Source organism: Trichomycterus rosablanca, chromosome 4, assembly GCF_030014385.1.
Source record: "Trichomycterus rosablanca isolate fTriRos1 chromosome 4, fTriRos1.hap1, whole genome shotgun sequence".
In the NCBI taxonomy this organism is placed as follows: domain Eukaryota; kingdom Metazoa; phylum Chordata; class Actinopteri; order Siluriformes; family Trichomycteridae; genus Trichomycterus; species Trichomycterus rosablanca.
The window spans coordinates 28,135,548-28,149,718 of NC_085991.1; the positions used below are offsets into that span (position 1 = coordinate 28,135,548).

The 14,171-nt window shown below is 39.3% G+C and overlaps 1 protein-coding gene across 2 annotated transcripts in view; it reads left to right on the forward strand.

Moving 5' to 3' along the window:
- Positions 1-14,171, forward strand: part of rpl34 (ribosomal protein L34) — a 116,816-nt gene that overhangs the window by 66,727 nt on the left and 35,918 nt on the right. The window contains exon 1 of one of the 2 annotated variants that reach the window (XM_062994118.1): positions 3,775-3,787. The exons of the other annotated variant lie outside the window; for it this stretch is intronic. The gene's annotated coding sequence lies outside the window, so the exon portion shown is untranslated. Of the gene's footprint in view, positions 1-3,774; positions 3,788-14,171 lie in introns of those variants that run through there. 2 annotated transcript variants of the gene reach the window in all.

The following is a 14,171-nucleotide window of genomic DNA, read 5'->3' on the forward strand; positions in this document are numbered from 1 at the left end:
CCCTTACAAAAGCGGTGTGTGGGCGATTGCAATTGTGACTGCATGTGTGTCTGGCTTTGTATACGTGCACGGGCACATTATCAATACATCAGTCCCTATAATTACTGCTAACCATACAGCTTGCAGCATGTCACAGTTAGTGCAAGAGTCATATGTCATTTTCCAAAACAATCCTTGACAGCACAGCTTGATAACAATAGTATCTCCATGCTTCATCTTTAGACAGTAATTAAAGTATGTATCTGCTTTTGAAGAGTTTTATTTAAAGTGTTAAAGACATACAATAGGCTTGTTATCCTCATCTGTGTTTCACAACAAGTTATGAAGGAGGTGTTATGGTGAATAGAAGCACTGGAGTCACTAAACTGAGTGCTGTTTGGCAAACGGACAGCATGAGATAGCTGCCGTGAGACATCTCCCAGCTGGTGCAGGTACGATCAAAGAGTTATTGTGAGTCATGTCACCATGGAAACACTGAGACTTGTAATGCATTGTTGTCCTGTGAAGAGGAAGAGGATTAAAATAACACATCAGAGAGGATTGCAGTACCAACCTCAATGTTGTTTAAAATCCAGCTAGTGTCACTATGCCGACACAGCTACAAGTTGCTGTGTGAAGGTCAACAGAAATAGAGGTCACTTACCAAATAAGGCAATTTCTTGTGTGTGCATGTTTGCCTGAAGTGGCTCTTGTGTTCCATCTAAGTTTGTACAATCACACCTCCCACTCCAGTAAACAGCACATTTCTATCCAAAGGCAATCCCACACATGCTTGCTCGGACTACAGTTATGCAATACAAGTCAAAAGTTTACAGTCATGGAAAGGTAGGCACTGAAAAGACCTATTATACAGCTGATTGTGTGTGTGTGTGTGTGTGTGTGTGTGTGTTTGTATGTGACCTTGTCGACAGCTGTAAAAAATTTTAGAGCTCTTTGGAATTTCCCAAAATTTTAGATTAAAAATATTAACAACAACAAAAACCCAAACAAAGAAAAAACTAAATTTTATATATTAGGGCTGTCGAAGTTAACGCGATAATAATGCATTAACGCGATCTCAATTTAACGCGATTAAAAAAAATAGCGCCGTTAACGCAAATTCTGTTACAATAACTACGCCTTATCCCACCTGAAGCACCGCTGATCTACAATGTTTTAGTCTTTGATACACAAAGATGATCAGAGGATCTCCAGTTTGTCAACAAATGTGTGAGAAAATGATTAAAATGTTTAATAACAATGTACCTCAAAGAAAGATTGGAAGAGATTAGCATATTTCTCCCTCTACAGTGCATAATATCATTAAATGATTCAAAGAAACGGGAGGAATTTCAGTGCGTAAAGGCCAAGGGCGCAAGCTTAAGCTGAATGCCCGTGATCTTAGATCTTCAGACGGCACTGCATCAAGAACCGCCACTCAACAATGGCTGATATAACCACATGGGTGAGGGATTACTTTGGCAAACCTTTGTCAAGCACTACAATACAGAGTTACATGCACAAATGCCACTTAAAACTTTACTGTGCAAAAAAGAAGCCTTATGTTAACCATGTCCAAAAGCGGCATCGACTTCTCTGAGCTCGGAGGCATCTAGGACGGACCATCACACAGTGGAAACTTGTATTGTGGTCAGATGAATCAGCATTCCAGGTCTTTTTTGGAGAAAATGGACGCTGTGTACCAAAGACAAAAAGGACCATCCAGACTTATCAGAAACAAGTCCAAGTCAGTGCCCTTGGCAAAAGTCATTTACACTTCTGTGATGGCAGCATTAATGCAGAAAAGTACATTGAGATTCTAGAGCAACATATGCTGCCCTCAAGACGTCATCTTTTCCAGGGAAGTCCATGCGTTTTTTAACAAGACAATGCAAAACCACATGCTGCACACATTACAAAAGGCATGGCTGCGGAAGAAGAGGGTATGGGTACTGGACTGGCCTGCCTGCAGTCCTGCAACATCAGATTGTTTGACTTTTTGCTTTGCACTTCATGTTGTTAAGAATAAAGCCTTATAATGCTGCATCTCAGTTTCTGCTTTCCTTTCTATGGTGTGGTTAATACTTGAGAAAACAGTGCATACATACATAAATAAAAACAGTGCATACTACTCACAGTACTCACATTTTCCTTGTGGAAATGTATGGTTGGGTCCACTGCAGGGGTCCATCAGCTATGGTACAGTCAACCTTTGCTTAAATTGCAGGGGTGCTTCTTTTATCCTGAGGCCAAAAGGAGTGCATGGACAGTAGAATGGAGAGACCAAGAGATCACATCAATAAAGCTTACTGCTGGGGAGAAAAAAAGAATGGACCCTATTTGACCAACATCAAAGAGGTCACATTTAAAAAGACACTGTTTATTTATTAATGCCTTCAGACACTTGATGTATTTGTTACATAACCTGCCACCAACCCCCAACTGTCTGTTTGACCAAAATTAATGTAACCCTAGTTACATTTAAAGGTAAATGGATGTCAGAGAGTCTTAATTTCAAAGATTCTGATCAGAGTTGCACACATTTGTGGTGCTGAGCCACAGTAAATAAATAATAAGACACCGGCAAAGTTCAGGTGTTAGGGCCCCCAGTATGTGCTGGTTTTTTATGCCAAATTGGCAGCTTGTCACAATCTGCTTTGTTATTTAGATGGGTCTTTGTAGCGCTCTTCTCCTCAACATGATCTGTCACAAGATGTACTTTTTTGCTACAAACTAAATATGAAGAACTGTATATGTTCACTTGTAAATTAAAATGTTTTGGGTTCTCTGCAGTACATACATTTAACATTTTGATTAGTCCCAGTATGACACAAACCTTCCATTGGACCCGATGCAATTATCCATAAGATTATGTGCTGACTAACAGTTTTTCTCCAAATTTTCTCATAACTATACATGCTCGCATGGACTAAGATACCTCTGTGCAAATGGCACTCCTGTGTTATCTCACAATAGCACATGCCAAGCTGAAGAAATCACATGGTTAGTGTGCTTCGATGCTACATCACAATAGTGTTTCCCATTTTGGGTTGCTTATAATGGGATGTGACAAGGTAGATGTGGTGCCAGACATTTTAAAATGAGAGTGTGTGTGTGAGACGGACAGAAAGGTAGTGAGATGTTGAAACATATGAAATGTATTATTACCAGCAAAAACAGCTGATTGATGCAAGCTAGAAAATAACAACCATAAATGCAACAACATGCACAAAATGAGAAAAGCAAACGTGAGATTTTGGGCTGGTAATGTAATATAAAATCTTATTAAGCCAGTCAAACAATACAGTGATATGTATCTCTGTGGAAGGTTGAAAACATGGGTGACTGAATTGAACTCCTAGGCAAATGGGAAAATGTACAAAATATGGCCAAAAGTATGTAGACACATCTTCTAAATAGAGTGTGTGCTCAAAATTAAACATACAGCTATTCTTCTATTGTCAATAAAATGAGAAACACTAAACAGATCAACAACTTTCAACAAGTTATGTTTAAGAGTGCCACCTTTTCAACAAGACAGTTTATTTAATTCAATCAGCCCTGATAGAAAGCACTCCTATTTTTAAGTGAAAACCAAGAGCAACAAAAGCTTAGCTGCAATGCTATAAATGTTAAGGCATGTATGTCATAAAAATTGTCTTCAATTGCGACATTCACAATCAAATTCCAAACTACAGCTTTAGCTCACCTTTAGATCATAATTAAGCTAAATGCACATTTGGTTGTAGTGGTAGAAAGTGGTAGACTGAAGTTGTTCACCATCTGGTAGTTTGGTAGGTGAAATCAGGCTTGGTGATTCAAAGTACTAACTATAAAATATGGTAAATAAGGTGTAAATAAGGCAGTGCCTGCAGGGTGTGATGACTATGTGGGTGGGGTCTTCAAACGCTGTGTAAGGACCCTGATTGGCAGATAGAGAGGCGCCTATGCAGAGTGCATGGGTGAAAAAGGGTTCCTTTAAGGGCTGTGCGTGGGTCGGCGGAGGCTTGAGCAGCAAGATACCCACCTCGACTGCAATCAGGGATCCCCCAGCAGCAGAAGACAAATTGACTATGCTAAATTGGGAGAAAATAACATAAATAACATAAAAAAAACAATTCAACTATGTTCAACTAAGAATTCAACTATGTAAATACATAGTGTGACCAGATTGTGGCAACAGTAGGGAAAAAGTTATGACAATGCACATTTTCATAGGTTTCAAGGTTTTCTATAGCATAGAAGACATCATTTGGCCTTCTAGAACCCAGGTTGTAACCCTGTGTAGATGCAATTACCATATACCGACTCCCAATCCCTGTTGCTCAAGACACATGATACATTTCTTTTAGCAGCCGTACTGATTGATTCTCTGTTAAGTAATAGGCTGTCAATATACAACACCAGTGGAATGTTTACCAATATAGTAACAAGCTTCTTGGAATGTATTCAGCAAGTATTATCTTTGGTAATGTATTAGGCCTGCAGCACAGGAAATGCTGGTCCTTGTATGGCTTACAAGAATTATAGGAGAGCATTATCCAAAAAAGGTGATGGTGATGGTGATGGCAATGAGGATATCCATCAGTATCTGGGACTCAGCTAGTCCTGTGTCTATATCTCTATATTCTCAGGTCTGGTGGAATGTTGCATAGCAAAAACAAAATGTGAATCATGTTCCATAGTACTAGCAAAGGAACTAAGAACAAGTTTCTTACATCACAGATGAGTTTAATAAAAGCTTTAAAGTCCTTTTGGATTACTCTGTTAAACATAATAAATATCTTAAAGGCACCCAGGTTCGAATCCCGGCTCTGCTATTGTTCAGCTGGGCGCCATCTAGCGGGCACAATTGGCAGTGCCTGCAGCAGACAAAAATTGGCCACTGTGTCTGCTGGGTGGGGAATGACCAGACTAAGTGGGTGGGGTCTTCAAACGCTGCATGCATGCATCTGGTTATCAGACCGAGGCGCCTGTGCAGAAGTGGATGAGCCTCATGTGCGAATCCCCCAAAGCACAGGCAAAAAAGAAGGGGTGCGCAAGGACTGTGCATGCGTGGAAGGAGGGGGGGGGTGGAGCGAACGCAATCGGGGTCCCCAGCAATGTAAGACTAATTGGTTATGCTAAATTGAAGGAAAAATGGAGAAAATGTATAAACAAATAGAACAAAAAAAACAAAAATATCTTAAAAACATCAAATACCTCTATGATCAAATATTGAAATAAGTATAGGTTGATAAATGTGTCTTATCGTGCCTGTCTTATATTTAGTTAGCACAGTCAGCTGTAAGAACGCCTATCTAAGAATAACAACAAGCCGCACAACTAACACAACTTTGAAGGCTATACCAGCCCATGAATCATCTATAAGAGTGTTAGGTATTCCATGCTATCAGCTCCACACAATCCTAAGATCACCATGTGTAATGCCAATTAGTCAATGCCAAGTTAAGTGGATTTGTGTACAGCACACTGACATAAAACTCTTAAGCGATAGAAACACACATCATTATCTGATGGTTTACACCAGGAAAACAAAGCTGGCTACCATGGTGCAGATGGTAAAGTTTCAGGCCCACAGTTTCAGCATGGCATTGCCCCAAGCACAAAGCAAGGTCCATAAATAAATTGATTAGTGAATTTGGTGTGGAGGAAACTCTGAAATAGGAAATAGGGTTTTGGATGTGAAGTGCAGGTGGTATGTACAGGTGCTCACAATAAATCAACACACAACTTAGAGTAAAGCATGAACCCTAGTCTGAATGGATAATGAGAATCACCCCAGGCTAATCTAGCATATTTCCCTCCTCTACAGTTGGTTAAAGGTGTCTTCACCTGTCATTAGATGAAACATGGCAGCCGCAGTGCAGAATGTCAACAGCAGTGACAAATGAATTCCAGCATTATTCAGTGATTCTATTTAAAGACAGTCCTCCCATCTATAAACCTCAGCAGGATGCCATACATCACATCTTTCGACAGAGCAACATTATTCCCCAGCAGCTTTCGTTTTCATGACTATTTCAGCAGAGCATACAGTATTAACCAGGGTTACATAAGTCTTATCAGGAGCGTAAGTGAAGCTTACCACACGCACCAAGCAGCAGCAGCAGCTGAATTCTTGTTAATCTTTAATTAAAGCACAAGGTGTCCGGTTGATTTATCTGTTCACGGTGGCTGCTATTTTGAGTGAACTTGGCCCACACACAGGAAAAGGAGATTCTGAAATAAATTGTTTTAACACCCAATACTATTACTGCTGCTCAGTGTTTTTCTTTTACTAGTCATGACAGTTAAAAGATTTTTAAAAATGTAAAATCTTTTTTTACCCATTTTTTTGTTTAAATTTTTTCCCAAAATTTCTTCTTAATCTAGTCATATCCAATTACCCTGATTGCATTACGCTTCCTCTGTACCAATACTACCCTCCACTGCTGACCGAGGAGCGCCCCCTCTGACACGTGCGCAGTACCGACTGCATCTTATCACCGGCACAAGGCGAGTTCATATGTGGATCAGCTTTGTGTACGGAGACACACACCCTGATCAGCATTATTCCTCGATTTTGCAGGCGCCATCAATCAGCCAACTGAGGTCGCAGCTGCATCAGTTATGAGGAACCCTGTATGAACAACAGCCAATCGTTGATCATGTAGCCGCCCAGCCAAGTCGGATGGCAGAGCTGAGATTCGAAACGATGTGTTTGAAACCCCAGCTCTGGTGTGCTAGCGTGTTTTACCGCTGCACCACCTGAGCAGCTTTAAAAGTACATTTTAAAAATATATAATTTGAATATTTTAATTATAGTATAATTTGTGTAAAAAGGTTTTATTTGTCACTAGTGTGTGAAACCTTTTTTAACAGTTCTTTGTCACAAAGCTACCAATAAACTTCAATGTTGATGAATTTGGTGCATGTGGAGTCTATAGAATAAGCTTCACTCTATCCAGGTATTTGTTTCTTATGTTTACAGTATGTACTGGAATAGAGAAATATTATCAGGATTGTGATTAAGTGCACTTGGTAAGTACTTGGTAGGCAAATTGCTAAGCTCTTCTTGCTAAACTGTTATGTTCTTACTGAGTCATTGTGGGTTACCTCCTTAAATATGAAATAGGTGGATTTGCAACTTAAAATGTTTCCAGGTGTAAGTGTTGAGCCAGGTGCAAGTGACACCCTGCAATAAATAAGAGGTAGTGAAGTGGAATTCTGATTATAAAAATACAAAATCAATTTTTGATTTTTTTGATGGGATAAACAGTAGATCCAAAATATCTATATGGATATAATGTAGATATTCATAAAGATATTTATGAAGTTTGCACCTCTTTACTGTTATAATAGCCTCCACTCTCATCTTAGAAGTTCTTGACGGTTCATTTTTATTCAAAGCATGTAAAGTAATAAGGCCAAGTATTACGGTATTTGTTAAGCAATGTAGTAAGTAGTAATGTCAAGTAATAAAGCCTACTAATAGTTTGTTCCAATTCATTCAAAAGGGGTTGAACAGGGTTAAGTCACAAACCTTTTAAGTTTACCAATTTCTTTATGTGCTTTAACTTGTGCACATGGAAATTATGCTAAAAAAGTTTATTACTCAAAATGGTTGTAACAAGAGTGGAACCAGACTGATAGTGTGACAGTCAAAGTTATTTTTGAATCCTCAAACTCTACTGTCCAATGTAAGGCAAAGGATACATCTCCACTGCCCCAGATCGTAATGGTGTTTTGTCACTGGTCATCTTAGGCTAGATTAATACAACCCAGACCATAAAACCCATAATGAATACCTCTCATGCTGACTTTGCTTACAGATTGCGATTTGGAAGACAGTTTTTTACACTAGCATTTGTGGTATAACGCTTTTCCTTCACAATAATGACCCCTACAGTGAATCAAAGCAGGGCAAACATTCCCAAGAATAACTTAAAAATTATATGCACATAATGTAAATGCCATTATCTGATCTATTCTGGTTTCTTGCGTTTGTATCCCTTGTCATACTTCTATTACTTGGTATGCATGTGATTTAAACCCCTTTTTAGCACAACAGACACCATATGTGTTACAGACATATGGTCAACACATTCAGCAGTCCTTCTCTGTTCAGCTCCTCTTTTAGCCTCTTTTAATTTTTTGTGAAATTCTGTTAACAACCTCTTTAAGGGAATAAAGTGACTCTGGGGTCGGAGGTGGGTGGTTGGGGTAAATCTTATTTATCTATAATAAATCTTAATATCTAGGTCAAATAAAACCTAATGAAATGGCTACAAAGATTTAGCATTCTACTGCATCACTAATCAAACAGAAGAAAACCACTGCCAAACAAAAGAAACATCAGTGCCCATCTGACATTTGCAGGAGAGAAAAACAAAGATGCCACATTTTTTAAGCTATATTTAATAAATAGACCTTTTGGAAAACAGTGGTCTCGTAATAAATGGTCAAAAGCAAACAAAGCAATTCATTGCAAGAACATTATACCAACAGTCAAACATGGTAGTGTTAGTTTAATGAAGGGGGTGCTGGCGGGCTTGACATTATTAAGACAAGGATGAATTTAACTATGAGAAAATTCTTAAGGAGAATGTAAGGTCACCCGTCTATAGGCTGAAGAAAGGTCCACATTTTTATGGACTAAAAACTAACAGAACTAATGGTTTGGAGTAGACTTAATAAAGTACTGACTTAAACCCAAGACCAGAAACAACTGAAGCAACTGATGCCTGACTGAAACCAAGCAGTATCTAATATAGAGCAGTTCTGCAAAGAGATTTCTTCACAGCAATCAGTGTTTGACATAAGTTATATGGTGTAGAATAACATTGTGCCTTAATCAAATAAAAGGGGCGGCACGGTGGCTCAGTGGGTAGCACTGTCGCCTCACAGCAAGAAGGTCCTGGGTTCGATCCCCAGGTGCGGTGGTCCAGGTCCTTTTTGTGTGGAGTTTGCATGTTCTCCCCGTGTCCGTGTCGGTTTCCTTCGGGAGCTCCGGTTTCCTCCCACAGTCCAAAGACGTGCAAGTGAGGTGAATTGGAGAGACAAAATGACTGTTTGACATAACCTTGTAAACTGATTAATCTTGTGTAATGAGTAACTACCGTTTCTGTCATGAATGTAACCAAAGTGTAAAACATGACCTTAAAATCCTAATAAACAAACAAACAAACAATGGACTGTAGTCCATCTGTTTCTCTACATACTTTTTTAGCCTACTTTCACCCTGTTCTGCAATGGTCAGGACCCCCACAGGACCCCCACAGAGCAGGTATTATTTAAGTGGTGGATCATTCTCAGCACTGCAGTGACACTGACATGGTGGTGGTGTGTTAGTGTGTGTTGTGCTGGTATGAGTGGATCAGACACAGCAGTGCTACTGGAGTTTTTAAATACCATGTCCACTCACTGTCCACTCTATTAGACACTCCTACGTAGTTGGTCCACCTTGTAGATGTAAAGTCAGAGACGATCGCTCATCTATTGTTGCTGTTTAAGTCATCTTCTAGACCTTCATCAGTGGACGCTGCCTATGGGGCGCTGTTGGCTGGATATTTTTGGTTGGTGGACTATTCTCAGTCCAGCTGTGACAGTGATGTGATTAAAAACACAATTAGCATCTGCTGAGAATGATCCACCACCCAAGTAATACCCACTCTGTAGTGGTCCTGTGGGGGTCCTGACCATTGAAGAACAGCATGAAAGCAGGCTAAAAAAGTATGTAGAGAAACAGATGGACTACAATCAGTAATTGTAGAACTACAAAGTGCTTCTATATGGTAAGTGAAGCTGATAAAATGGACAGTGAGGTGGTCATAATGTTATGCCTGATCAGCGTATATATTTTTCCAAGATTAATGTGAATTTTTTATGTCAGCAGAAATGGGCACAAACTGAGCGCCAGTCATCATTTGAATTTGCTAACCCGAGCAGAGCGCTGTGCTTCAGTGGCTATTTTTGCACCTGTGCAACATGCCAATCAGGCTACTTTTTTTTTTCATTCAAAGCAAAAGCTTTTATTTACACGAGGGAGATTAAATCTTCCTTTGGGCATCTGTTGCACTAGCTTGTGTATACATATTAGTTTTGCAAGGCAAAACTAATTTCTTTTTTGATGTTTGGCTGTTTGAAAATAATTCTTTGCTATTTCTCTTGTGAAAACACAAATATAGAAAACTTGACAGACCTTGCGTTTTTGCAACTCTCTCACATTTCAGCTGACCTTGATATGTCTGTCTTACAAACAACATCTTAATAGGTGTGTAAGAAAAGTGAATATCAGATGTCTGTGTAAGGCTTTGAACTTTCAGTACCTGACACTGCTCTGTTAGCAGGACTATGACATTTAGCTGGGCAGTACATGAAAGTGATCAAGTCAGTCAAATGGATCAAAGAAGAGATTTAAAATAGAAGACTTTTAAGTGGCAATAAAAATGTTCTAGCTATAAAATATGCTAGCCACTATCACTAAGATCAGTGGTTAAAATTGCAGCAGTTGGAATGAAATGCTTCATGAGGCTTTTGGGGTATCCTGAACATTTAAAGGCAAATAACAAGTCATCTGACCATAGTCCATTGACCAACCCCCACAATAGTGAGCATATTTTAATTATTTATAGGTGGTCATATGGTGATCCCTTTCCAATAATGGACAAAAGAATCATAGCAACAGATCTTTCTGTATTAGACCCCAACAGCATTCAAGACCAAGCTTTGCACTTATGTAGAGTAACGGTTACCATTGTGATCCTTACTGAAAACTGAGTGTTCCACCAATTCTGATCCTAACCCTGTCAGAACTGAATAACCAGAAGTTTTAGTTGTTTGCCAGGTTATGTTAGGTTAAATTTGATCACAAATAAAGTAAGTAGAGGCCTGTCAGGCAGACTTACTGTCAAAACCTGCTATAACAGGGTAAGACTTCATTGTGTCGTCTCTCTGCGGTAACAGTTTGACAGATGTCTGTGGGCAGAGGAAGGTCTCTGACTGGCCAGAGTCCACAGCTGTGCACCATCTTTAGCAGCACTCGCTCTGATACTCCACAGACCAAAGAGCGGGAGGAGAAAGCAAAGCATGGGGTTTGCATCTGGATCCCTGGTGTGCTTATCTGACTAACTCATGCTGCAGTGTGAATTTCAGATATATCCGCAAAGTCAAAGTAGAGAACTTTGTAAGAATGGCCTTTAAAATTGATAGAAGTGGAGTATTAAGCAGGCCAATACACATACCTTTTGGCATAGTCCGGTCGTTTCTTTCTGTGCCTCTTGGTTGAGAGTGGCGTGTGGCGTGGAGTCCAGCAATTGAAGTCTTTGGTTGTTAAGTGACCTCCTTATGGTTGTCACTGACACATCTGTCCCAGCCTTCATCAGGTCATCCTGCAAGTCTTTTGCAGTTACACAGGGGGTTTCTTTGTTATCTTGATAAAATCTCTGGTTGATGTTTTTGCTTTTCTTTACAGGCCAAGCAGGTTTGTTGCTGCACCATAAGATTAGAATTTCCAGACAATACTCCCAGTGGTGTTTCTTAGAATATTCAAGTTCTTGGAAATATTTTAAGACTCACTGCCCCTTTGGTGCAGAGAATTTATCCCCTCTTACAGTCTGTGCCAGCTCCTTAGTTTTCATCATGGTAGGGCAGTTTTTATTTAACACATCACAGCTAAGAAAATTGTCATTATTAAAGTCATTAGGACATACCTTTAATTTATTTTCAGTTGCAACTGTATGCGTTAAAAATTCTACATTTTTGTTATTGTATGTTTGTTTGTTTTTTGGTCAGAAACCAAACTTTATTAAAAACAAAGAATGTGCTGGCCAAAGATAACCAAGCTTCACCTTGAGAGAACAGCTGCAGTGAAGAAGCAGAACTAAATGCTGACCCTCTCAGGGACATGGATTGCACATGCTCCTGCTAGATGTGACAGAAACCTGGCGTGTTTGCACCAAAAATGTCAAGAACCCACTATGGACTTTATCAGAAACTGGACTAAATAATGAACTCCAATTGTTTACATTATTGTTTTTTTGCTAGTTATAACTTTTAGTTTAGTTTAATTTTGTGTATGTATGATTTGTGTAAATCCAATTTATTCAAATTATCCTCCAGGCCCTGGTTCCTCTCAAGGTTTCTTACTGTATTTTTAAGGGAGTTTTTCCTTGCAATTGTCACCCTCGACTTGCTCAACAGGGGTTTTTGGTCTGTTGGTCCCGGATTCAGTTAAGTTGCTTTGAGACAATGTCTATTGTAAAAAGCGTTATACAAATAAAATTGACTTGACTTGAATAAACTATATTGCTAAAATGTATGTGGATTATAGGCTTGTTTGTTATCCCATTCCAAAACCATGGGTTTTTTAATATTGAGTCTCTAAATGCAGTTTGTCAGTCTTATTTAGCATGGCATCTATCTGTGCTGTTATAATTTACCCTATAATCCAATTTTAATGATAGGCAATGATAGGAACATAATTAAGAAACTACCATTTTTTTTACTGTATCTAGCTATAAGGTAAGTGGTGGGACAACTGAAAAAAAGTAATCTATGTTTTTTTTTTGGATGAGCAGCATAGTAGACACACTTACCAAGTGTTGATGAGACATGACTGTCAAGTACCAGAACAACAAAGCAAGACAAAACATGACCTTGTATAATATTAACAAGACATTCATATAATCTTAACAAAATATTCCAAATACTTCTAAAAACCACATTAAGCTTTATAAAGAATGTTTTAACCCAGTGACAGTAACCTCAAACTGACTGCACTGATTTCAACTCCTGTCCTGTTTCCTATTTGTGTTGTCTCCTCTTTCACTCTAAGAATCAAAATAGAATTCATCAACAAGAAATTGTATTTTTGAAAATCTTACTTGCAGCATATTGCATTTACTGGAAGGGAGGATTCATTCTGATAATCACAGAACAGAACATTATGCACTCATGCACTGGGGGAACATCATGCTCTGTGGGGGAGGAGCCGGTGGGTTTTTATCTTCTTACGCCCTTTCACTGGCCCAGATTCAGCCACAGCTGGCCAATTCTCTGTCTGTCGGTACTTGAGGAACAGCATTTGGGGTTCATCGGGACTAAGGTGTTCTGCGTTACAACCACAATCACAGATGAGGTCACTCGTTGTTGTGATGTACTTGTTGTTTACAGCAGTTGTGAAGGCAGTTTAGGATAGTACGAGGTGAAAAATTCTCTCTCAAATGAGGTGGGCAATATGATAAAAAAAACTTGCAAAATTTACATTTATTATCATGCTGGCTCCCATTTCTAAGCAATTTTAGAACACTCATCTGTGTAAACAAATTGGCAATACAATACAATTCCATTTCCAGAAGTTGGGACATTTTATTATTTATTTATTTATTAGGACTTTAACGTCATGTTTTACATACTTCGGTTACATTTATGACAGAAACGGTAGCTACTCATCATGGACAATTTTGTATCTCCACTTCACCTCACTTGCATGTCTTTGGACTGAGGGAGGAAACCGGAGCTCCTGGAGGAAACCCACGCAGACAAGGGGAGGACATGCAAATTCCACACAGAAAGGACCCGGACCACACCACCTGGGGGTCGAACCCAGGACCTTCTTGCTGTGAGGCGACAGTGCTACCCACCGAGCCACCGTTTGTACACCCATAGCAAAAATTTATGTTGGTTTTCTAAGAGAAAATAATGTATCCTCAAAGCGCTACAGGTGGTTGAAGGTTTTAATGACAGGGCACAATCTTTACCTGATTACATCTGTTTAATCAGTAAGTTTTGGTCTTTGGACATCTGATTAGTTAGTATGAGGTAAAGTTCCTTGGATTTCCCTGCGTTTTTCGGTGCACAGTGTATATTTATTTGCAGACTTTACCATAATTGTAAAAAAACTTAACATATAATGTAGTATGTGGAAAAAATATTTTTTTGTTTGCATCATGTTGATACACTGTGCACAAAGAATGTGCAGCAAAAACGGTTATACTGTAATTAAATGTTCTGAGCTTGTACTCCCTGTAGAATATGTATAAGAGAATTAAATTGATCCAGCCCTTATACAGTCCACGATAATCCTGAGAGACAGAGAGACCTGAGCTAACCCTGCCGGGGGAAGAGGAATCTCCTGTCCCGTGACATTTGAGCAGAGGGACAATAACCTACACACTGGCCTGTACCCCCACCCACCCTGCTCACACACA